Source organism: Diabrotica undecimpunctata, chromosome 4 (assembly GCF_040954645.1).
Source record: "Diabrotica undecimpunctata isolate CICGRU chromosome 4, icDiaUnde3, whole genome shotgun sequence".
NCBI lineage: Eukaryota > Metazoa > Arthropoda > Insecta > Coleoptera > Chrysomelidae > Diabrotica > Diabrotica undecimpunctata.
In genome coordinates this window covers 148,576,424-148,604,227 of record NC_092806.1, presented here as the reverse complement: position 1 = coordinate 148,604,227, position 27,804 = coordinate 148,576,424, and the positions used below count along the sequence as shown (strand labels likewise).

The 27,804-nt window shown below is 33.6% G+C and overlaps 1 protein-coding gene across 2 annotated transcripts in view; it reads right to left on the bottom strand.

Annotated features, from left to right (window-relative positions):
* The window catches only part of Oct-TyrR (Octopamine-Tyramine receptor), a 243,012-nt gene that overhangs the window by 75,341 nt on the left and 139,867 nt on the right, over window positions 1–27,804 (bottom strand). The window lies entirely within an intron of this gene.

Here is a 27,804-nt window from a genome sequence, read left to right as displayed (position 1 = left end):
ATTCTTAGGCCTAATTTCGTAATAAGTTTGACGTGAACATTAAGTTTAAGTTTACTTTAAGTGTTAATTTTAATAATATAAAGTTTACTTTAAAGTAGAGTAAATTTCAATATTAATGTCGGTTCAAGTGTGTTCAATTTAGTCTAAAGTGAACATTAGTTTAAGTGTACTTTAGGTTGTCATCATGAAATCGGGTGGTAATGTCGCTTCAAACTTTTGATATGATTGCAATTATTAATCTCAGTGAATATGATAGTTGGTTAAAAAGGTATTTTATGATTTATTTTCTGGAATCCAGTTTTTATTATTGCATCCATATTAATAGTAATTTTGCAATTTAATAATAAACTTTATTTACTACGTACAATGTTTACCTTTTAATGACCTCATAACCTCAATCTTAAATGTCCCTAGTACGTTCCAAAATGGACTACGGCTCAATTGTTTACAACTCCTTCAAAAAAACGTACTTAAAGACAATAGATGTTACTCAAAATACAGGTTTTCGAATTTCCTTAGGAGCACACCATACAAGTCCAATACAAACCCTATACTGGGAAACTGGAGAGATTCCACTCGCATTTAGAAGACAATATCCAAGTCTTTCTTATGCTGCGGCAGTATCGTCTTATCAATATAATCCAGTTATACAAAACGTATTCGCTGACCGCTTCAAAAGTTATTTCCAAACTTGAAATCGAATTCATCACCCTTTCTATTACCGCCCACATATCTACTTGGTAACAATAGGTATAAATTTCCAGACACCTACGATATCTCCTCCAATCAGATCCCTCTTCCTTGGACAATTCGACTTCCCTCTACTGACATCAGCTTATTGCGCCTAAACAAATAAGAAAAGTCAGAAAGTCAAATTAATCAAGAGTTTCTTAAAATATTAAGCAAATATGGTAGCTGTTTCAAAGTTTATACCGATGCCTCCAAAAACGAAGACGAAGATGGGTCAGCAATCTACTCATCAGATTATACAGAAGCTTACAAATTACCTTTACTTACAACAACGTTTTCTGCTGAACTGTATGCGATACTAAACGCACTAGTTCTGAGAGTTAACAAAAATAAAAAGAAATATCATTATTACAGATTCTCTCAGCCGAATAATGGCATTAAACCAACTCGACTGTAATCATCCACTACTCCTTCTCATTAAAAAAGAATTAAACCATGCAGAAAATATGAACATTAAAGTTAGTTTTATATGGGTACTGTCACATACTAGAATCGAAGGAAACGAAATTGTAGACAAAATAGCCAAAAATGCACCTACTAACGCAAACGCAGAAGAGAATACGAAATCTCTTCACACCGATCTGAAAGCATTCTTTAAAGGAAAGATTCATTCAAGATTTTAGGATACATGAAAGAACTCCCCAACCAAGCTATACGAAGTTGATATTAATCATCGAAAATTCCCAAAATTGGTCATACTCGGTTAACACACGACTATATACTAAAACGTGCTGATAAACCTGTGTGTGACATGCGTAAAAGTGTCTTAACGGTAAAACATCGTTTATTGCGGTGCCCCAAGTATGATGTGCAACGCAAAATATATAACATACCATCAACATTAAATAGTGCTCTTGGAAAAGACAGTGATACTGAAAATATTTTCGCTTTTCTCAAAGACTGAAAGCTGTTATCAAAAATCTAATATTTTACTTTGTATAAAAAAAAGAGATTTGTCAAACAAATTTTTCAAATATATAATATTGAAATCGGCATAGATATAAACCTGCAAATAAAAACTGTTGATTAAAAACCCTATCTTTAATATTTTATTGTTGCTACTATTCATTATTTATTTAAAACCAATTAGCTTCATTCCGATGGAGCTTTTTCTTGGAAGGCTATTATTCATATATTTCTGTAAAAAGCTATTTACTACATTGAAATTGAAACCCGACCCTGCGTTATCCTGCCAAGAGATGAAAACCAGATAAAGTCTGCAACGCATTTCACCAACTTCATAAAGCTCTTCTCGGAATTGAAAATAGAGGGATGATCAAATCCGCCAATTGAATACATCACAGAATTTGATATCGTCTGAAAGTATTCGCATCTACATGTCGTTTACTTGCAATGTGGTTTTACTTACAAACTGAAAAGAAACGTATTGAAAAACAGCATAGTTTTTACTTGCAGTAGAACGTGGTTTAGTATGCTGATTGCTAAAGGTTCCCATAATATTTTCATTCAATTTTGTTCCGTTCATAAATAGATTGTACGAAAATTGAGAAAACAGATGATTTATGTAGGTATTTTAGTTTTTCTGGTTATAGTCTTTTGGTTCCAATATTGGCCAAAATTCTGCAAACTTTACAAAAATAATTATCGTTTTTCCAGCTCGTCTCATAATCGTAATTTATATAGTTTATCAGTACAATTACATTTTTATTTTATTCTTTTATATTTGCGCTTACTATTTTATTTATTTCACATTTTATTTATATTAGCATAATTATGTAACAAAATATGGAAACAAATTCAAGCGAAACGCCTAAAATTCGAGATTTGTGAATGGCAACATTGACAATACTGTATTGCATCAGGATTTTGCTAGTCAGTCAACGACCCAAATGGAAGCATTAAGTACAGTTTCTTGCGACTTCCAGTGTTTATTAGTGACTTCAAGTGGTGGTTACTAAGGTAATATTGTTCAATTGTCGGAGAAGAATACATCAGTGCCGATTTAACGAAAATGGCACCAAAAAACCCAAAATGTGTTGACTGGTTACCAGGAAAGAGAGCTAAAGCAATTATTCTTCGAGAAGAAGGTTACAAATATCAACAAATAGCAAAAAAAAACAAAATCAGGTGTAATGAAAGTTTGTAAACGATATCATAACACTGGAACGACAAGAAAAACGAACAAAAAGAATAGGCAGACAACCGAAAGTTTTTCTTCTTCTTCTAATGGCTCTACTACCCTTTGTAAGTCTTGGCCTGCTTAACAATGTTCTTTAATTCTGCCCTATCGGATACTTTCCTTCGTCACTGCCTGATGTTCATGGTTTTAAGTTCCCTCTCTATGTCGCCTTCCTCTTGTTCTGTTTCCTTGGGGCTTCCTATTCTGGATTACTTTTACAGCTCGATTATCTGGCATTCTTTCTAGGCGACCAAGCCAGTTTAGTCTTTATGACTTTACAAATCCAACAATATCTGTGCTCTGCATTAGTTCATCCAGCTCGTGGTTCATTTTAATTCCCCACGAACCATCGCTGCATTTGGTTTGCCTAAAGATCTTTCTTAGTATTGTTACGATAGATGATGACGCATCGTATGGCTCAGAACTGTAACATATTTATTACTTATATCTTTTTTATTCAAGTATTTTTTAGATTACACACCGGCCGGCGGAGACGCAGGTAATAACCGATGGGTCCCCCTCCGATAAAAAAATCAGCCTGAGTTCCAGTTCATTCGAGGCAATTCATGTCAACACCGCCGCGATCGGTCTTCCCCAATGTTCGAGCCAATTCATGTCTGCTTCTAGGGGATTCCGAGACTAACGGAATTTTATATTTAAAAAAAGGAATTCTGTTGTAAAAGGACAGTTAGTTTCTGAAGATCGCGCCGCGTTTTAAATTGTAACGCACGTATTATAATAAATTATATGATTATTAAGTATAAAATAAATTAGTACAAATAAAGACTTTAAATAAACTTTTAAGTGTTATAAGTGTAGAACCTTGAATAATAAATAAAAACAATAAATTAGAATTAATAAAAACAACAGTATTTTGCGCTCAAATATTCCCAGTTGATTTTCATCAGTGGTTGAGGGGGTCTACATTTCACATCCATTTGTGACCACTGGTCTAATAACTGTTTTGTAGATTTTAAGCTTAGACTCACGATTCAGTAACTTACTTTTCATTAAGTCTTCGTATGCATAAAAGCACTTATTACCGTAAGAGTCCGTGCTTGTATTTCTTGACTGATGCAGTTGTTGTCATTTATTATTAAGCCTAGGTAGGGAAAACTGGAGGCATATTTGTAGGTATGATTGTCTACCTTCAGATTCTCATGTTGGTTCGATTTTGTGCACTCCATATAATTTGTTTTGATTTTATTTATATATAGACCAAACGTAGTAGCTTCTCGTTTTAGTTCTATAACTTTTTCGCTTAATACCCTTTTGTTGCGGCTTATGATGGCAACGTCATCCGCATATGCGGATATTTGCATTGATCTTATATTAATACAGCCGTTTATATCCAGTTTTCTAACAACAGCTTCTAAAGTTAGATTAAAAAGTGTTTTTGATAAGGCATCACCTTGTCTAACTCCATTTTTAATATTAAAGACCTGCGTCATATATCCATCTATTCGCACCATAGATTTATAACCCTCCAGAGTCATTCGTATAAATTAAACCGACTTATTTGGTATCCCTAACATAGATAGTTGCTTTAACATCTTTTATTGTTTTTTTGTGATCTCTCTAAAAATCAACACATGCCAACACTCGCGAGTTAGATTTTTTCTGACGCTCCGACGAATGTGATGGCTCGCGTGTTAGATTTGAACTAACAACAACTGCTGTCGGCTATAAGATAAAATAGGTAATACCATCATTATTTAACATAGTCTTATACGAGTCTTCATTGGAGTACTCCTGGTTGCAGAACCCAAAAGAAGCAATATTTCGAAAATTATAGCGAAATGTTTAAAAATGGTAGATTTTTTCTAACGGTGCGAGTGATGAAGGGTTAATCAAAATGTGACGAATTTTTTTTATTTCAGCTTAAAAAACAGCCCTTATTATATGCTACCCTTTTTTTATGCTACCTATTCAAATTACTAAAACAATTGTTACTTAGGTTCTACAAAAAACACTGTATTTATGCTCATCTCTCTGAGCTAATTGATTAAGTAAACTGATTCTAATAATTCTTGTCTAGAGCTCTATCTTTAAAAACACAACGACTCCTGTGGGAAACATTCATTTAAGAAGCAACATCTTAAAACCCAACGCCAACTTTTCCGTTAAAAATGCAAGCGAATATTCAGCAGGGGGTTTTAAATATCTATTATCTATAAAAGTTAAGCTACGCTAAGCTGCATTTATCAAGAATTTTAATCAGCAATGAATAATGCAAAGCTCTAGTTTTCCAATAAGCTCACGACTCCCCGGTGTAAACAATTTATTATTTTTCGACAAAGTGTATATAAAAGGATATCTGGTTTCTTAAAGTTGTTATCTACTTTTACACAAAGAAAGACTGGTAAAACCCAAAAAGCGATTATAAATAAAATAGTCAATAGAAAAAGCAAATTAAAAATCTCTGAAACTGATTGAAAATCAATTTAGAAAAAATTTACACGGAACAGTCAGTAGAAGTACAGTGTTTAACAATTCACACTGGGCTCTGCAGTAAGCTTAGCTTGATTCAAAATATGTTGTTTGACTTTATACCAAGCATCAAGTAGCTCTTTGGCCGACCCATCATCATCTTATTTTTGGCCACTGCTTCGGAACTGACGAACACGTAAAGAAGGGAGTCTTCGTTTGCTGCTTGTAAAGCACTTTTAATTAATGGTGCGAAATTAGCTCGTGTGACAGCCCTAGCTCCAGTCTTGTTCAACCAATTTGAAACAAGTTTCTTCCAAGAAACTTTAATAGGACGAAATACTGAAACGCCTGCTGGTCGTAAAATATGAGTGGCATTGGGCAGCAATAAATACAAGATGATACCATTTTCCTTACAAAAAGTAGCAACTTCAAAGCTTATGTGCGATCTGTGTTCATTGACTATGTATAAAACTAGAAATGTAGTATTTCTTTCCTTTGGGTAAGGCAACAAACTGTTTGTAACATTTTCATAAAACACTTGTGAAGTTATCCATCCACCTTTAGATCTGCCTAATGACCAGCTAGGATTTACGTTTCTGCTAATTCCTGCAGGTATCCTTTCATATGGATAAATGATGCAAGGAGGTGTCATATTTCCACTACCTGTAACTGTTACCATTACCATAATACATTCCTTATCACTACCTAGAACCTGATACAGATGTTAAGTCCTTTGGGACCTATAACTAAAGAGGTTCCTGGGTTAGTTCGAAAACTCGATTTATACTTATTGAGAATTCTGGAAGGATCTTTTAGCAGATCGCTATTTCCAGTTTATTCTATTATAAAAGTTTCCAAGTTCTAATGCCATTCACGAATTGCATGTTCAGTTAGCAACCCTCTTGCTAAACCAAGAGCTTCAGGTTTACGCAGTGAAATACTTGGATGTCGCTTAAAAAAAGATCTAGTAACTTTCAGGTCGTCGATCTTTTTTATTACCTCTTGAACAGCATCAATTACTTGTCTTGGTTCAACCGGTATTCCTTTTTTGGCCATTCCCTTCAACCAACAAACTAGTAGATTTCCTTCTTGCAAAACGAGAGAAGGGTTACGCACAAATCAATAGAAAATTCTATATAGAAATAAATGTTTACTAAAAAGATAGACCTACTTATATATGAAGTTAAAATAGTTGGAGGACCCTTTCTAGCATCCAAAGATGTTTTTGCTTTTAATTTGTCCATAAATTTTGCATGGAGAATGTTATACTTTATACCGTATTTTTATTCCATCACGAACTTTATTAATAGCATTCACCAAATCGTCTTTAGAATTATTTTTAGGCATCTAAAATAAATAATTTGATTACTGTACCAATTTATGACCACCATTTTGCTCCAGTAGTCGAACACTGGTCGGTTATTGGACAGAAATTAGATTTACGTATAAAAATTAAAGTCCCCTCTCCGTACTACTAGCAACAGTCTATTTAACAAAACATCTGCGGATACAGGCCCACACCAGAAAGTGACCAGCTGGTCGTCTAATGGAAAAGTTTTACAATGGTGAACCATAAAGCGACCACCATAAATTAATCACTTAGTTACACATATTTAGAAAAATAACATGGTAACTGTATTTATTACACTTTTATAATGAGTAACATCACATTTTCTTCTTCTTCTTCTTCCTACTTTATAAATATGCTTAATGCCTGTTTTACTTCGGTTTTTAGCCTCAATTGACGTTGTCTGACCATCTTTTCCTCGGTCGTCCCAATGATCTTCTTCCATTTGGCGATTTGTCTCTTGCTATTCGTACTATTCTATTTTCTCAAAAAATTTTATTTCAAATCCTTAGTAAAAGGTATATAACAAAATACCCAAACGAGCTATCTATATCACAAATACATTACAGAACGTTTTCGGAATGTAAATTCCATCATCAGTGTAACAAATTATACATGCTATGAGCCACTAAAATATATGGGTGGAAACCCTTTAAATGTTATTATTTAAATTAATTTATAGATATGTTACATTTTATGTTATTATAAATTAGGATGTTTAAAACATCCTAATTGGATTAACAATGGGATCCAATTAACAATTGGATCAATTTTTGCGTTAATGCTCTTCTATTGTTCTTTGCTGTCATATCTTTATTTTAAAGAAAAAATTAAGTACTTTATAGATAGCGTAACACGTCTACATTAAAGAACCCCCGGAGCAAAAAAATGTTTTTATATCGCTACCCTCGTAACAATTTTTAGCAAGAAGATTCTTATATGCTTGGAGAGATAATGAAGCGAGCTTGAAAGTAATACAATTTCCGAACCGATATCGTAAACCTATTGTTGTATTGTCTGAGCCGTGCCCTTTGAGACTTAAAATCCTGGCTTTGTACTTGCGGAGAAAGTTTTAAGTGTCAGCAAAAAGTCGAATTTCGCTGTTACCGAACCGGATTCCGATACGGAGGCTTTAAATAAATGAAATATTTTATGGTAAATCTCCACAATAACCTAATATTTAGAAAGAATTAATAAACGAAAACCCTATAAAATTAACGAGAGTAACGCAAGGGAATAGAATATACAATTTTAAGGTATAAAGATTGAATATAATTTTATTTCTTTGTATTTGTACGTTATTGGTATGACCTTGATCATGACAATTTGTTCTTTAATATTTTATATGAATAAAACAACACAATGTCACATATTAGTAGGGATTGGGTCGGTTGAAATGCCCATCCACTTCATTCTAAAGTCGCAAAAGCAGATTTTGCTGTTTCTGGCTCAAGAACTCTTTTCATAATTTCTTCAGAGTATGCATTGAACACTTAGTGGTGACAATACAAACCCCTGTCGCACTCCTCTTTTAATTTCGAACAATTCTGATGTGTGTTCATTAATGCGTATGTGTGCCTGCTGTTTATAATATAGATTTGTTATAATTCGAAGGCCAATATGTGACAACTACAGAGGGATAACCCTCCTAATCGTAGCATACAAAATATTAGCATATATTCTTTACGACCGAGTATCGGGATATTGTGAAGACATAATAGGTAAATATCAGTGTGGGTTTCGTAAAGAAAGATCAACGACCGATCAAATATTCCTTCTAAGGGAAGCTCTGGAAAAAACATATGAGTATGGCATTGATACTCATCACCTGTTTGTTGATTTTAGATGTGTCTATGATAGTGTTGAAAGAAACGCACTGTACAAGGCCATGATAGAATTCAGCATACCAGTACACTTGGTAAAATTGGTGAAAGCGACCCTCTCAAGAGTTGAGTGTAAAGTTAGAGTGCAGAACGGAGTTTCCAGAACGTTCCAGTATCAGATAGGACTTAGACAAGGAGAGCTATCATGCCTTCTGTTTAATATTGCACTAGAGAAAGAGATAAGAGTTGAGTGTAAAGTTAGAGTGCAGAACGGAGTTTCCAGAACGTTCCAGTATCAGATAGGACTTAGGCAAGAAGAGCTATCATGCCTTCTGTTTAATATTGCACTAGAGAAAGCGATAAGAGAATTTTGAATAACAACCAGAGGAACTATTATTAATCGCAGCATACAATTGGCGTACGCCGATGACATCGACATTATTGCAAGAAGAAAGGCGGACGTGGTCGAATCATTTAAGTCGCTTGAAGCAGCAACAAAAAGAATGGGACTAGAGGTTAACACTATGAACTATATGAAAGTATCAAATTATATAAAAGCAGCACAACCCGGAGATCTAACGATCGGAACATATACTGTCGAAGGAGTAAGAGAGTTTATATATCTAGGCTCACAAATTAATCAGAATAATGCAGTAAGTGCAGAAATTAACAGATGGATATATCTGGCAAATAGAGCCTATTATGGATTAAAAAAAAATTAACAACAAGCCTAGTTACAAAAAGAACGAAACTAGTGATATACAGAACTCATATCAAGCCCATCCTCACCTACGCGTCGAAAACATGGAGATGAAGAACGTTTAAGATGCTTTGAACGTAAAATCCCCTGGCATACCTATGGAGGAGTACAGAAGGGCAAATTATGGCGAAGATGCTATAATTTCGAACTTTATTGTCTGTATGACAAACCTGATATTATTAGGTCAATCAAAATAAACCGGTTGCGGTGGTTAAGTCACATAGAGAGAATGAATGAGATGGAGTCGCCAAAACATATTTATAACCAAAGAATAGATGGAATGAGAAGGAGAGGCAGACCCAGAGCACGATTTAAGGATCAGGTAGAGGAAGACTTGAGAATGTTGGGAGTACGAAACTAGAAAGCCAAGGCGAAGAATAGGAGAGAATGGAGAATTATCCCCCAGCATGGGTTGTGGAGCCAATGATGATGATGATAATTCGAAGGTCATTGTATTGTAGTTGTTTTGATTTTAGGACGTCCATTAGCTCTTTGTGGCGGACTTTATCGAAAGCCTTGTTGTAATCTATGAAACAGACGTACATATCTTGGTTCACATCTAAGCACTCTGGATTATTACGTTGAATTCAAAAAACACATCACGGGTACCTACGACTATACGGAATCCAAATTGGTATCCATATCAAGTATTTGGTAAATGCGTTTATGGATGATCTTCAACAATATTAGGAATATTAGGAGAGTTCGCTAGAAACTGTTAATGGAAATAGCATCGGCGTCCTGACGTGTCGAGTAAATCGACAATTTAAATAGAAAATGTTGGTTGTTATTTTATAGCCCATAGTTAATTAAATTCTAACAATTTTTAAACCTTTATTCTAAGTCTAGAAATCAGTATATTCTATTCATAGCACGTTTGGTTTCTACTCTAGAAAGTTCAGCATTCTGCTGTCTTAAAAACATAGTTTTGTGTTACTGAAAACATCCGAGAAATTAATTACAGTGAAAAATAAATCAGTTATGATTTATTACACGCTACATATGCCTGTACGTCCGCTTTTAATAATCAATTTAACAATTTAATCACAAATGTGTACATATTTACAGTGCATGAATTATACTCAGCGTAAATAAGCGGCTTTTACCATAAACATAAATTGTCGAGGTTCTCGAAAACGAAATGTTTGAAATATGGTTTTGGGAGCATAAACAATTCCTTATTTATATATCGTTTTAATGGGTTGCCAGTCGTTTACGGATGCTGATCATTTTGGTATTTGTTTACTGCTTTTACATCAATAAGGAGACAAAGTACAAATATCATACAGTGGAATTACACAAAACGATTTTATAATTTTTCGGTAGAAAACTCATTAAAATCGTACTATTATAGATTATAGACTAAACAAGATTATAAACAAAAACGAAATTGGCTTTGTTGATAATGTTAAAAAGACTGCAAGCATTACAAAAGCAAGTTTGTGTTTTTCTCTATTTATACAAGTAATTTTGTAAATACAGTATCGAGATTCAGTTTGTATACCACTGTGTAATAGCGGCATACAACTTCTTTTCCACTTAACTCCCGAAGATAGGATAGATAGACTATATTTAAATAATGAAATATGTATTTTACAATGGATCATAAAAATATTACTTGTTAAATTTATAAGTTATCAACCATTTATTTTTTTTAAATTCTTAAATTTTTAAATCACTGTTTAGCTAATGCTCATAGTTAATATCTTGAACTTAACACTAGAAAAATTTCTAATATTGTAGGACGAACCATCTATATTCCAAGCAAGTGAATACGAAAATGAATGTCTAAAAAGCATTTTTAGGTAAAGTGATGGTATTCTTGTGTCTAAGAATAAGATTATGAACGTCAGTCCTATAAGTTATTCGATTGTACAGGTATGGTGGAATTTTCTCTAATGGCCCGTTTGTGGGTCACATAAAACGTACGACAAAATGTACGTTTTGTCCAGTGTATACACACTACGTTTTCCCTTCCGTTTTCAATCTCATTTCTAATTCAGAGTCTTGAGTTGTGTGAAGTTTGTTTAGTGTATTTTTATTATGGAGGAAAAAGATACTACGACTGAGGAAAAAGGGGATAAAGAGGGAAAAGACAAGATGGTCAAGAGAGTGGGCTTCTAAAAAGAAGCCAGTATTCCCACGTCTTGTTACTAAAAGAGGCGAACCAGATGATTGGCGCAACTATTTGCGAATGGACACCTCAGCCTATTGTCAATTGCTAGAGTTGGTAACACCATACATATTAAAATAAGACACCTCATGAGAAAAATTATTACACCCCATGAAAGACTCACAGCAACTCTCAGATATCTTACAACAGGACGCAGCGTCAAGGACTTGGAGTTCACAATCATAATATCCAAACCAGCGTTAAGCCAAATAATTCCTGAAACCTGTAATGCAATCTACTTGGTTTTAAAACATAACTACTGAAGTCAAGATATGACGACTTGTCTGAATATGTATTTTCACGTAACGTTTTATCCTATCAGTTCTCGCAAAACTATGCTTCTCCCATCATTTCTACGATCTGACCTTGGATTTCATTTCGATTCGACAAGACGTACGTTTTGCTGTTTACATGCCACGTTTTATTGTATAGGATTTGTCCTATCCAACAAAACGTACAATAAGACGTAGCGTGAAAACGGGCCTTTAAATGATTTTGTGGTAAAAACATAAAGCATGTAGATTTTAACGATTTTTCATATTTAGCCACTTGACTACGGTGAAGACATGACTTATCCTTTGAAATTTCCTGATGCCAAAAATCAAACGCCCACAAGAATTTTGCAATTTCTGTATTCTCCATGAATCAAATTGAATGAGACACGTATTGTAAAGTACGTCACAATAATTTAATTTTGATAAAACCAAAGCATTACATAAGAATGACTTGGTGGCCCTACTTATAGATTACGGCTTTAATACAGTAATTTTAAAACGGCGTAAGCTATTTGTAAACAAATATTTACGGGATGTGTAAACGTTATCTCTTCGTCGAACCAAACCCCTAGGCATTTAATCTTTTTGCTACAAATTAAATTTTCATTTCCTAAGATAATTCGATTGGCATAATTCTCTAAAAATATTTTCCTATGGAGATTCCTAACAAATATGATACGCGAATGGCGCTACAACCCTTTGTGAGTCTTGGCCTGCTTAACAATGTTCTTCCATTCTGCCCTGTCGGATACTTTCCTTCGCCACTGCCTGATGTTCATGGTTTTAAGATCCCTCTCTACGTCGTCCATCCATCTTTTACGGGGCCTTCCTCTTGTTCTGTTTCCTTGGGGCTTCCATCTCTGGACTATTTTTACAGCTCGATTATCTGGCATTCTTTCTAGGTGACCAAGCCAGTTTAGTCTTTGTGATTTTACAAATATGACAATATCTGCGCTCTGCATTAGTTCATCCAGCTCGTGGTTCATTTTAATTCTCCACGAACTATCGCTGCATTGGGTTGGTCCAAATATCTTCCTTAGTATTTTGCGCTCAAATATTCTCAGTTGATACGCATGTTTTATTGACTATAATAAAGCATTCGATAAAGTACGACATAAACAATTAATGAATGTCCTGAAATCAAAGAAGATTGACTACAACGACCTCAGGATCATATCAAATTTATACTATAAACAGCGAGCAAAAGTACGTGTTAACGAACAGCTGTCAGAAGAAATTGAAATTAGATGTGGAGTAAGACAGGGATGCATATTGTCGCCAATTCTTTTTAATGCCTACTCCGAGGAGGTTCTGAAAAACGCTTTTGAGGGTGAAACAGCTGGAATAAAGGTAAATGGAGTTCCCATTAACAACATTAGATATGCGGACGATACTGTGATCTTAGCCGAAAACATTGAAGATCTTTAGAGACTGGTGACCAGAATAGCAGAGTATGAAAAAAAGTATGGTCTAACAATGAATGTCAAGAAGACGAAATTTATGAGAATATTGAAAACTCAAAGAAATAAAGAGAATCTTCTAATAAACGGAACCAACGTCGAACAAGTGGAGAAATATGCATACCTGGGAACAATGATTAACTCCACAAATGATTACAATCAGGAAATCAAAATAAGAATAGAAAAGGCTAGAGCAAATTTGAACAAAATGAGAAGAGTGCTACGTACCAGAGATTTAAAACTGGAACTAAGAGTTAGGTTGGCGAGGTGCTATGTTTTTTCGACTTTATTTTATGGAATGAAATCTTGACCTTGAATGCGACATTAATAAAAAAACTGGAATCATTTCAGCTGTGGGTGTACAGAAGAATTCTGAAAATATCATGGACAGAACACGTCACAAACAAAGAGGTTCTGGGAAGGATGAAAAAAAAATGGAAATTTTAAATACAATAAAAACAAGAAAATTAAAATATCCCGGACATATTACACGTAGAGAGAAATACACCTTGCTCCAATTGATTATGCAGGAAAAGATCCAAGGAAAGAAAAGCATAGGGAGGCGTAGAATGTCATGGCTGCGCAAACTGAGAGAGTGGTACGGATGTACATCAAATGAACTTTTCAGAGCAGCCGTCTCAAAAGTCCGAATAACTATGATGATTGCCGACGTCCGCAATGGCACTTGAAGAAGAAGAAGAATAGAAAATAAAATTGGACCTAATATAGATCCTTGAGGCATATCAGTATTAAGATCTAAAAATGAAAAAATATTTTAATTAAGTTTTACTGATTGACATCTATTAGGTAACAAAGAAAAACAATGACCAAAGTAGAGCAATAAAGACAAGCACTGAAATTTGCAAGCATTTATAAAAATAAAAACAACGTTTGTTATTCGAGACATTCCTCTGGAGCTAGGGATAAGTCTCAAGATGCTACGTGTTCTCGAATTTGTTGTATGCAATGGAAAGCTGGACACTAAAAGTGGATAATATAAACAAGTTTAAATCATTTGAGATATAGTACTATAAAAGGATTTTGAAAATACCATGGACCCAACGAGTTACAATTGCAGAAGTGTAAAGAAAGCTACAAAAGGATTGCGAGGTCATAAAGCACATCAAAACAAGAACGGAATATTTCGGCTACATTACCAGAGGTGCGAAATATGAGATATTAAGGCTCATAATGCAAGGTAAAATCAAGGGTAAAAGATTCATAAGAAGACGAAAAATTTCCTTATTAAGCAACCTAGGAGAGTGGTATAGTTGCAGCTTAGTAGATCTTTTCATAGCAGCCGCCAATAAGGTACCGTTAGCTGCGACGATAGTCAACCTCCAATAGGAGAAGGAACTACAAGAAGAAGAATTTCAGTAAGATAATTTAGCTGTCATACAGTGTGAAACCCAACTAACCAGTCATATGGATTTTATACGGCAATTACTGTTATTGTAAATATTGATAATAATATTAGGTTAGTGAACTTACCCATATATAAAAACATCCGTTTTATTAGAATAAATACTTCTTCTTCTTCACGTGCAATCTCCACGACGGAGGTTGGCAATCATCATGGCTATTCTGATTTTAGATGCTGCTGCTCTGAATAGTTCAATTGATGTGCATCCGTACCATTCCCTCAAGTTACGCAACCATGAGATTCTTCTTCTTCCTACACTTCTCTTGCCCTGGATTTTCCCTTGTATAATCAATTGAAGTGGGTTGTATCTCTCATTACGCATAACATGCCCCAGGTATTGCAGCTTTCGTGTCTTGATGATTTCCAATAAATATATAAATACCAAACGACAGTAAAGTAATGAATTTTATAATACGACTATTTTGCAAAAAAATATATAGAGATCAATATTTTAGATAGCTTAGATATTTAGCTTAAATAATTTAAATATAATTTTATCATTTATATCCCAACATTTTCCTGTAAGCCACTTAAAGTATGTTAATATTTAATACATTTCCAACGATATTTCTCCCTTACCGTCGTTTATATTCATTATTTGTCGCTTCATAAATTTTTCCCAATTCTGGCTACAAAAGGGATATAATTCTAGAATTTTTATGGCATATAGTTTACAGTCTGTTGTTCTGCCTTAGAGTTATTTTTATTACAGCATTAATGTCCTTTAGAGGGTAAGGAATATTTTTATAAACTATATTACGGGTTTGGTATACAGAGCGAAATCTAAATGCAGAATAAAAATAAAAAACTAGCTCTGTTCCTGTTTTCATTTTTTTATCTCCATTTTTACTGACATATCATGAACTCTGCTTAAAAAAACATTTTAGAGAATATTTAGAAATATAATGTATACGCAATAATGTCTTGTGAAAATCAACCGTTTGTTTATTTGTTACACACTACAATTCATTTATCAGATATTTCCAGAATGTATACACTTTGCTGACGAAAGGAAAAGGCACAATCTAAAAGGAAACCTACACAAAAATCTGAGGTCGCGCGACACTTTTCAAAGCGTTATTACCTTTTTACAAGACACACATTTATAAAATTTTAAATTGCAATATTTTACTGCAAATATAAAACCCTTTTGAAGCGAATTCCGAAGCACATTCGCTGCTGACGGTGTTACCCAGTAGTGGCAATAAGTTTTTTTAAAATATGATTTTAATTGATATAATTTATCAGGATAGTTTAAACTATGTTTTCTTAAACACTATATAATAATCCGTGTATGGACATGTAAGTAGTATTTATTAGTTATTTATTTATTTTATTTCAATTTACTAGATTGTTTTGTGTCACTAATTTTACTTTGTCTGTTTTAATCAATTTTTAAGTTATATTTAATAATCACGGGTTTCTACGGGTTTCTAATCTTATACGAATTTCTATAATTTCAGCATTTAGTTTGCCATGTATCTTAAGACTTGAAGATGCATAGCAAATTATAGTGTGCTGAAAATGGCCTTCCACTTATTTTCTGTCAATCAGCTTTTCTGACATAGTGGGATACGTTTTTTGTCTATAATTAAAATTTATAAAAAAAGGCAAAAATTATAATAAGCTTCATTTTATGGTCTGCAGAATTCTCTTGAGGTAAGTACTTACACTGTAATCTATATTCTATTATTCTAACAGCATTTTCAATATTGATAACATACTTCTTTTAAACCACGTTTTTCTTGTGCAGTGGGAATATTAACGACAAATTGAACTAAGTTTAATAATAATTATATTTTATTTTATCCTTGCCATCTGCTATTCGTTTAATTGTAATTTTGTAAAATGGCAAGGAAGTTAAACTCCTTTTGATGTTTCTCTAACACAAAATTTTATTTATATTTTAGTTTATTGACTGTATTTATCGACCATATTCACGGTTTATTGGCTGTATTAGTTGGCCGTATCATTATACTGGCCGTATTATGAAAATTTATCAAATCTATTGGAGGACCTAACCACTTAATTGGGAGGTCACACACACAAACACGGAATAACTGCAGCTCTCAGGTGGACCCAATCGTCTAATTGGAAGGTCACACAAGCAGCCCATTGATGCCATCGATGCCATAAGTATCATCCACATTGGGTTCATTGTAAAGCTTTGGCAGGGTTGATTGTTTCCTATTTTTAATAAATATGATTAGTTAAAAATTGTTTTATTTGCTATCAGCTGAAGGTTCATAGTTTTATTCCTAGTTTAAGACAAGACGAACTCATACTCGAGATACTGAGCTAGGCGAAGCATAGACGATAAGCTCCCATGTTTGATTGAGGTATTATGTTGTATAATAGTATTTAAATTCTCTTTGGTAGTCTTATCGTTACAAAAAAGCTTATGTAAAAAGCTTATTACTTTATAATCCGCCAGTCTATCATACTTTTTATATTCAGCTAAAAGAAGCTACTGATAATGATAATGAAGAAGTTGAAATTGTAAATAGGTAATTTTATTACTTTTTTCCAATATAGTGTTACGATTTTCTTAGATCGAAGAATATATTAAGCCACATTTGCTTTAAATAAACTTTATTTTTTTATAAATACGTATTTTTTTTGTAAAATAATAAATGTTTATGCATTTTAATGACTAACACAATCAAATAACAAGAGTTGCGGTTTTCTAAAGTTAACTCAATATTTTTAAGATTTTTTTAAACCTTAATATCTCAGCTTGCTTATTTTGTGGCTAACTATTATGTAGCAATAAGGTCTTCAAATATACTAATTACAACAAAATTGTTTTATTTCGACGTTCAAGTCATTTACCTAATTTATTCTTTATATTTCGGAAATAAATGAAGATTCCAAAATTTTATCATCTACAGTATATTGTATTTAAACTAAGAAAGTTAGTATCGGCCGCTCTTACCTGACACATCCTATATAAAAAGTTTTTGGGTGAAAATATTGTACAACTAAAAACACAAATCAACATGTTCGAGCAAACAAGCGATATAAAAACAGTAAAATAAATTTTCATACGTTTTGAAAACTCTTAAAAGATAAGCTTTGTTTAACTTTCCTTAGTCTTATTCAAAGAGTTTTCAGTAATGCAGGAAATCCATTTTTGAATAACTAAAACGTATGTGCTATGTATTCAAACGGGATACTTCACGGTATCGACATCCATTGCTCTACTATATATGCGGTAAAACCATTATCGGGAAGCTTATATTTGATTTCACGCTGATTTCGATGGGATTACTCTACGAATGTGAAATTTTGTTTCGAGTGCCTTCTTATCTGCAGTTACCATTTTATGGACAGTTTGAGTGTTATTGAGCGCTCAATACTATTCCTAGTGCATTCTTGTTTGTTCTTCGTCTTTTGGTTGAGTTTATTAACTCACGCTATTTGATTTTTACAAAAATATATAACGTACTCAAGAATTTATTTAAAACGTCAACTTTTAAACGATAGTCTGTTTTCTAATGTAATCCAATATTCCTTAATGGGTGTCCTCATTTCGTTTTAATAACTGGTTGTTTTTTTTTACAAGTATTCCTTCTTTATAGACAGGATGTTTATTTTATAGCGATATCGAAATAAAAATGGTCATAACTCGTTAAATATCCTGTACAGTAATGCAAAACTCTCACACTCACAGCGACGAAACAATATTCCACTTATCACCTTTGCAGAGGCGTACCAAAATAATGTTTTAAATATTTAGTTATTCAATCAACGGTTAAACACATAATTGTTGCAGTTTCGCAACGATATATAAACATATATAAAATAATAACAGACTTTGTGGTAGTTTTGATTCTCCCGTATTTCAAGATTACGTGTACAAAAATACAGCTGTATTAAAAACTACACAATACAAGACGAGCTATCTGTGAAATAATAAAAGATAAACGATATTTATAAAATATACACTTCGTACAGAATTGTGGCAGTAAAACAAAAGTGACATGACAGAGCAGAGTTGCCAACTAACATATATACTGTCTATTCTAGTGAGGTATAAAAATTTATATGTTCCATGTCTGTGACATTGAAGGGAGTCAAATACAGGAAATATAACTAAAACAAATGAAGATTAAAAAATAAAAAATAAAGATTAAATAGGATAAAATCCGTAAACTAATTTTCAAAAGCAAATTCAGAATTTCGCTATAATCTGTGCCTTCTAAGAATTGCAAGGCAAAACAGACGTTGATAAAGATGTTATTAGAGACATGGGGAATCCAAAATTGCATTCCCCAACATATCTCTTCTTCTGTTCTTTAGGTGCCGTCTTCTTAGCGAAGGTTGGCGATGACCTCTGCAAAGTCTTCCCTATTTTGGGCTTTCCTTATTAAATTTTGAAAGGCTAATCATGTCCAATCTTTGATGTTGCGCAGCCAGGTCAGTTGTCGTCTACCCGGGCCGCGTCTGCCTTCTATTTTCCCTTCTATAATAAGCTGAAGGAAGTTATACCTGTCGTGTCTAAATATGTGTCCAAGATAAGACGTTTTACGTTTCTTAACAATTTCTGTGAGTTCACATTCTCTATGCATATGTCTTAAAACTTCTTCATTTCTAACGCGGTCGGTAACGCGGTGGAATTTTCAGCATACGACGAAATACTCACATCTCAAAGCTCTCTAATCGTCGTAACGAGCTGACTGTTAACATCCAAGCTTCCACGCCTACATGTACATGTAATAGTACACTATATACATAACACTTTATCATGCGGTATCGTAGGGATAAATCAAGATTACGGGTAGTGAGTAACTGTCGCATCTTTAAGAAAGTGTTTCTTGCCTGTTCTATTCTACATTTAACCTCTTGTTCTTGGTCTAAGGTTTCATGTATCCTCAACTAAGCAAAATTCTTAGCGAATTGGTTTCTCGTACTTGTACAGAGTATATCGGAATAAAAAGGAAAAGACAGTTAAGATTTGATTTCACGTATAAAGCGCCTGCGCATCCGTTTATACGTATTTTGGCCTAATAGGCCTCATCAGAACGGCTGATATGAACGGAGTACGAGAAACCAATTCGCTAAGAATTTTGCTTAGTTGAGGAAATATGTTGTGGAATGCAATTTTAGATTCCCCATGTCTCTAATAACATCTTTATCAACGTCTGTTTTGCCTTGCAATTCTTAGAAGGCACAGATTAAAGCGAAATTCTAAATTTGGTTTCGAAAATTAGTTTACGGATTTTATTATCAAATGTCGCTATTTGCGTCTATACGAAGCCATGTTAGAGTTGCTTCCTAAGACAGAAAAGATTTATTTTCACGTTCAGAGAGACTGCCAAAGCCGTTCTGATGAGGCCTATTGGGCCGAAATACGTATAAGCGGATACGCAGGCGCCCTGTACGTGAAATCAAATCTTAACTGTCTTTTCCTTATTAAATAGGATATTTAGTTGCTTGAAGATTTGAATAAAGAATTGGGCGCCAATTATTTTTAAAATTAAAATCGTAAAATAATTTAGTTAATCGTAAAAAAAGTTAATAAATAAATAAAATTAAATAAAACAATTATAAAAAGAATAACAAATATCTGACGTTTATAACAATACAATGTAATTAATCGAAATATAAGATTAGAACTACGCCTGAGAATGCTTCGATGTTACGTGTTCTCTACTTTTCTTTATGGCTTGGAAGCGTGAATACTAAAACAAGTCTATCTGAGTATGTTGGCCGCCTTTGAATTTTGGTGTTACAGAAGAATCCTACGAATATCATGAATTCAAAGAATGTCAAACGTGGAAGTAACTAGAAGGATAGGAAATAATATTAACTATCAGAAGACGAAAACTTGAGTACTTAGGACATGTGATGAGAGGGCAAAAATACGCATTATTACAACTTTTTATGCAAGGCAAAATCTGAGGAAAGCGAAATGTGGGAAGACGAACAATATCCTGGCTTAAGAACTTAAGGGAATGGTTTGAATGCAGTAGTGCAGAACTTTTTAGAGCGACAGTCAACAGATCCGCATAGCCATGATGATTTCCAACCTTCGATAGAAAAAGGAACTTAAAGAAGAAGAATGTAATTAGAGTTGTAATAACCATATCCAATAAAATATATTATAAAAAATGTATGTGCGTTTGTACAAGCGTAGTAGATGTATTATGTCTTCTGTAGGATATACTTCCGAAAAAAAAACTCTCCTGGACGTTACTGATGTGAATATTTCCTTTAGTTTTCCGCCTCTTTTAAAATACTTGACAAAATTTACAACATACAATCCGTCTCAATTTACGTGTGACGTTTAAAATACAGATTCGCCCTATAACTCATATACAACGGAAAAGGTCTTTACAAACGACGTGTCAAAGGAAACACTAATAAAAATCATTCTCTACTACAAAAAGTGTCACAGTTACCGAAAGTGGTGTTTTATAAGAAACAAATGAAAGAACCAGTGAAATACGCTTGATATATCGAGAAAAAAAGGAAAAAGGTATATAATTGCTCTTTTTTACCCCACGTTCGGTTTTAAGGCCCTTTTAACCTGTCAGCCGCAGAATTCCAATGACAAGTTCGTAGAACTTCCAATTGCAGACATCCACGACACTTTTCGTAATCTAGTCGGCTGTGGAAATATTTCAAGAATGGAATAACTATTCGAATAATTAGACTCGTTGTTTGTAGCTCGTCTGCAGAGACGCTGTTTTTTTGTTATTTAAACCAGCAGACTATTTTTAGAAAATATTTCCACGTATATAACAAGTGGACTGGTATTCTATTTTCGACGTTAAAATATTATTATTAGAATAAAAAGGTTTTTTATATATAAAAATTAATTTAAGATATATTATTAGAGTATTTTTAAAACATTTATTAGAGATTTAAGATATAAATTTCTCGATGACCAGGAAGAAAATTCTTCCTGGTCCTCGTTTTCCTTCTACTTTTCCTTGTAGAATTAATTGCCGTAACCCATATATTCGCTGTTTTTCATGATGTGACCGGGGTTTAATAAAAAAAACATTATTGCATAACAAAGCTGTCAAAAAGTGACAGAAAGAAAGTTAGCTGACTTAACTAAAAATTTCAGCACTGTAGTCCAGATTTCAGTGGTGGTAATATATTATTATTAACAGATCAGTAGAAATTCTCGCATATGCTGATGACATCAATATTGTTATTAATATTTTAATGGGAATGAACCACAATTAAAGGTTAAAATAAGCTTTTTGATGTTTCCATCTCCACTTCGGAAATCGTTTGCCAAAATACAAACAATACTAAATTAAACAAAATGTGTTTTTTGTTGGTAAAAAATTCATCCCAGAAAAATTTTATTGCTTTCTGAATTTATGTAAACAAGCCTGGTGTAGGCCTGTCTGTAACATATGATGGAAATAAGTCACTCTCTATGAAGATATCCCCACTCAGATGCCACATCTCTGTTTTACGGATCCCATACAATATATTGATTAGCGTAGCAGCTGGAGGCGGACTCAAATTTACAATGCCAGGAACGGCATCTATAGAAAATGCCTTACATGAATTGTTCACCATCCAGTTATCCATAGCGGAATTGTAGTATTTGTTTAGGGGTCCGTGAAGACTTCTATCTAATGGCTGAAATTTATGCGAGAAGTGCGGAGGGAAAAAAACTGTTACTCCGTTTTCCTTACAAATATCTAACGCGTCGACAGAAAGGTAAGATTCAAAGTTGTCAAGCAGCAAAAGTATAGGGCGCTTCTTAAAAAATCTTGTGTGAAACAGAAAATGCTTGACAAATTTCAAAAAATGTTGTTCTCTTACCAATCCTGATGGCTTTGCATCGCCTACGCTTTCGACAGGTGCACCTCTAATAAAGTGGTTCCTGTAGTACATCCTCGGAAAAATGAAGAAAGGAGGAACAGTATTACCACTTGCTAAAACTGCAACAGTGACGGTTACAAGAGTTTCTTTTTCTGCGGACGTGAGTTTGCCTATTTGTTTGAAGCCACGTCGTGCCACTATTCTATCCGGCTTCTAAACAGTTGCGATACCCCTCTGGTCAGCGTTCCAAATATCCTATGCTTGCAAATTCACACACTTGCAAAATAAAGACGATTAATGCTTGAGATAGATTTACATTTGGAGAAACATTTTGCAATATAATAGTTGCTAATATTTTCCAAATGCCTCGATATCACTATTAACTTATTAATCTATTGCAAAATGCCAACTTAGTTTACAAGTTTTGAAATTTTAGCACATGATGGGGTTTGTCGACTAAGTCAATAAACCTCGACACGGCTTAGTCCACAAGCCCCATGCGTCACCCTGTCATTCCGAGGGTTGTATGATAGACATGCGTTAACTTGGATAGTAATAAATCACGTTAAATCATAGTCAATGTATGTTACTTCTAAAAAATATTCAGTGAAATTTATGACGAACGATTTTATGGATAATACGAAAATGTTGGCAACAAAGAAGTCACTTACCAAGGATGATTCTAGATTTCTCGTTCTCATCGACACAAAACATAAGCAACCTTAAGAGCAATATAGTCAAATGGAGGCGCAAGAGTTTGCAGTTTAGATATTGTGTCTACATTCGACATTTGTTACACATTAAAGGAACTAGAGGCAATTAGTCAACTAACCCCTTTAGTCAACTAGCCCCGGTCTCTCCTACGTGAAATCTAGTGTAACTATTTATTACCATAGATTAGATTCTGTTGTTTTCGAGATTCACTTTTGGCATTGCTCATACACACACACACACACACACACACATATATATATATATATATATATATATATATATATATATATATATATATATATATATATATATATAAAAGATGAAATCTTCTAGTCAAAGCTGCTATCACTTATTAAATGGCCAATGGACAGATTCGATTCACAGATTAAATATAAGGATCGAATCGTTTTGTAATGCCCCTTTGTCCGATTCTTCTCGATCGACGATATGAGCTCAAATCCCCAATTTATAATCTCACAAATAATGTATAACTCAGCACAAAGGTTATTGCGTTTATCATACTAACAAACTTTGAACTATGAGCTTACAATACAATTTAATCTAGGCCGTAATTGCAACACTTAGGAAGTTCAATTGGAAAATATATTATTCGGCAATTTATTAAGTGCAGGTTTGCAGGTGAATGGACATTAATTATTAAAATATTACTCGATATAGTTTTACAATGTTTCAATTATACACGGTGAAACTATAGAAGGTTAAGAAGTTAAGAATAATGTGAGATTACAAATTAAGAGATTTTTTTTGTGATTGAACAGCCAAATTTATAACATAGGAGGACAAATTCGTTAAACTTTTCGGCCTATCCCAGACACTTGGGCTGATACAAATTCAAACTCGGAAAATACAATGAATGTCTCCTAAATCTTCAAATGTGGTTAGCGTACAGAGGCGCCACCTGCTTTAGCGGCCATAAACGAAAACGATATAATAATATCGTTTTCTGTCCTCTGGGCTATGCGAAATGTGTAAAAGCCTCTGTTACACATTCTTTTACGTATGTGTTTAAATTCCATAACTATATATCTGTTTTCTTTTATCAGCATAAAAGCCGTTCCTCCATATCCCTGCCTTTTTTCACCTGCATACCATTCTGTATCAGTTTTCTTTTCGATTTTTCTATGTCGCCCGTTTCCTGAATTCCTACACTATCTATCTTCTATTGTATTAACTGTGTGTAATTTTTCCATTTTTCCTGTTTCCAGCAGCGTCCTCACATTCCACGGTGCAATGTTACTGTTTGTTATTTTTTAACTTCACTTTCCCTTTTTTGTATTTTTCTTATTATTCTGAATATACCTTAACTTATTTTCCTCTTTTTTGCATTGCCTGTTCTCTTTTCATTCATCCATTCTTCTTTTTCTAGTTTTTTTCGAGCATTTTCAATATCTGTGAGGTTATTTTCCTTGTCATCAATTTCTAATTTTCGGTATCTGATTTTTACTTTTGTTCCTTTTCTTTTTTCTAGTTTTGCTATGTCTCTGATTTCTTTTTGTATCTTTGCTTTCATGGATGTTAACGCTGTATATATATATATATATATATATATATATATATATATATATATATATATATATATATATATATATATATATATTTCTCTATCGCCTTTTGTGTATCAGAGTTTACCTTTTTCTTGCAGTATTTTCAGTTTCTCTTCCCAGCTCTTTATTCTTCCAGCCAATATTTTGGTGAATTAATATCTGATTCCAATCAAACATTTTGCTACGATTCTGATATTCTGGCCAGCAATGTCTTTCCTTCTTAAGGTGTCAATCAGTTTTTAATCAAATACATTTTAAATGTATAATATAATAATTACTAATTACACATTATAATGTTGTTAACAAAGAAATAAAAGGAAAAATATACTAAAATAGGAAAGAAGTATGTATTTCCATTCTATTGTACACAATTACTTTAATCTCACAACGGAGATGGACTTTACCAGAATGTTAAATTAAATCACCGTTTCATTTAACGCCTCACGGGACGTTATTTCCAGTAAAATTTTTTTCCACTAAATAAAATTGGCGATGAATTTTCAGGCTGGAATATTAATTTAGTTATAATATTCGTCCCCTTTTGCGCCCATAATTAAATCAATGGCATTTTAATCGTTTTTGGCGTGTCAGGCTATTTTCTCAAATTGGAATGTCGTTGAAAAACATTTCCTCCAAATTGGAATACGATTATTACTCAACGCGAAAGTAAAATTAATGGCTCTGCCTTGAACGTCTTCATGCCTAAATGAATATATTAATGGTAGTTTTGATTTAATGGGGTCGTTTAAGTTAATGACAAAAAGAGATTTTCTTTCTGAAGTGTGACGAGTGCATTAAAGATAAGAATAATAAACTCTTGTACAAAATTACGGCGATTAAACACAAATAATGACATAATTTGGATTTGTATACGAATTTGAGAAAGAAGTCGATAATGTGCAAACTATATGTTTTAAAATATTCAAGAAGTCTTTGGTTTGTCTGTATGATTTCTCTTTTTTCTTCTGTTTCTGTATTAGGTATGAACCAGAGGTTTATGTATGAACCAGAAAGCAGTAGTAAAGGTGAACGATATAGAAACAAATAATATACCAAAATCCACAAGGAAAATAATTCCTGTAGCTGGCTGTATACCACGTATAACAAAAGAGGTTAGTCTTTGTATGTGGGTATATTTTATTTTATAAAAACCCTTAAAAGGGCAACATTACAAGCACGAACGTTTTCGGAACAACTGTTCCATCATCAGGTTAAAATGCAGGTTAACATGCCTGAGCCACCAAAATATTTGGGTAAAAACCCTTTAAATTGAAAAATGTTACCGAAGAATGTACATGATGTTTATAATATTATATGATGTTTAATATTTTAATTAGATTTTACTTCAGGTAACATACACCCATGCTTAAGTGAGTTCCAGTGTCCGGAGAGTAAACCTCTTCAAACGGACTACGGTTGGCAACTACGAGTTGCCAACCGTAGTCCGTTTGAAGAGGTTTACTCTCCGGACACTGAAACTCACTTAAGCATGGGTGTATGTTACCTGAAGTAAAATCTAATTAAAATATTAAACATCATATAATATTATAAACATCATGTACATTCTTCGGTAACATTTTTCAATTTAAAGGGTTTTTACCCAAATATTTTGGTGGCTCAGGCATGTTAACCTGCATTTTAACCTGATGATGGAACAGTTGTTCCGAAAACGTTCGTGCTTGTAATGTTGCCCTTTTAAGGGTTTTTATAAAATAAAATATACCCACATACAAAGACTAACCTCTTTTGTTAAATAATATACCGATTGCGAGAGGGGTTAGGCAAGGATGCGTCTTGTCTTTGACGCTTTTCAACGTGTACTCACAGGTCATATTCAGAAAAGTCTTATGGGAAAGAAAAGAGGGAATAAGAATTGGTGGAGAAATCATAAACACCATGAGATTTGCAGATGACACGGTAATTATGGCTAAGAGTATAGAAGAACTACAAACTTTACTAAATGCAACAGCGAATGCATTCAAATGGGACTTGACATCAACACAGATAAGACCAAATTCATGATAGTATCAAGGAGTCCAATAAATAATGAACAACTAACTTTTGGTGGACAGCAAATAGAGAGAGTGACAAAATATAAATATTTGGGAGCTTACATCAACACAGAATTAGATCCAGACCAAGAGATCAGGGTACGAATAGAAATAGCAAGGGCAGCGTTCTTAAAATTTAAGCAATTGTTCGGTGACAAAAATCTGAATACTGCGCTAAGACTGAGGTTTGTCGAATGTTACGTCTGGTCGCAACTATTGTACGGGGTAAAAACATGGACATTAAAAGCGCAAATAGTTAAGAAGCTTGAAGCCTTTGAACTTTGGATATACCGGAAAATGTTGAGAATTCCATGGACTGCCAGGGTCACCAATGAGGAAGTGCTGAGAAGGATGGGTCGAAACAAAAAATTGTTGAGAACAATAAAAGTACGCAAGACTGCATACCTTGGACACATACTGAGAAATGATAAATATAGTCTTCTGCAGGTCATCATGCAGGGTAGAGTCGATGGCAAAAAGGGAATAGGTAGAAAGAGGAAGTCATCGCTGCGAAATATTCGAGACTGGACAAACATGACTGACATGAACTTTTAAAAATGTGGTCGCCAATCTCCATTAATGGGGACGGCATAAGAAGAAGAAGATGCATTAGGAATTTTTTCTGGTATAGTATATATATTATCCTGATAATAAGGTGGATGAGCTAAATATTGACAATGCTCTTAATAGTGTCACCCCCGTATTACAGATAGTATCGATGCTGCAACTAAGGTGGCAACAGTGGCAAGTGTCTTTGTCTATGAGCAACGTGTTTTTTATTCGGCGGTTTTAGTCTATGGTGTCTATCAGATGTAGAAGCTCGCTATTTGTTTTTGTGTCCTCGTTTTAAATAAACCTGCTTTTCCCGTTTTTCCCTTTTCCTGCATAAGATATATTAAAATTTTTTGGATTTTGGTAACTAAATTTATGACAGTACACTCCAGTGGTTATTATTTTATGAATATCATAAATTATTTCGAATGACATTTTAACTTACGGATTTTTTTTTCTGAACGTCATTTGTTCCTAATATTGCCATTACTTATAATTCCTAATATTGCCAGTGACAATATTAGGGACTAAATATTAAACTCTTTT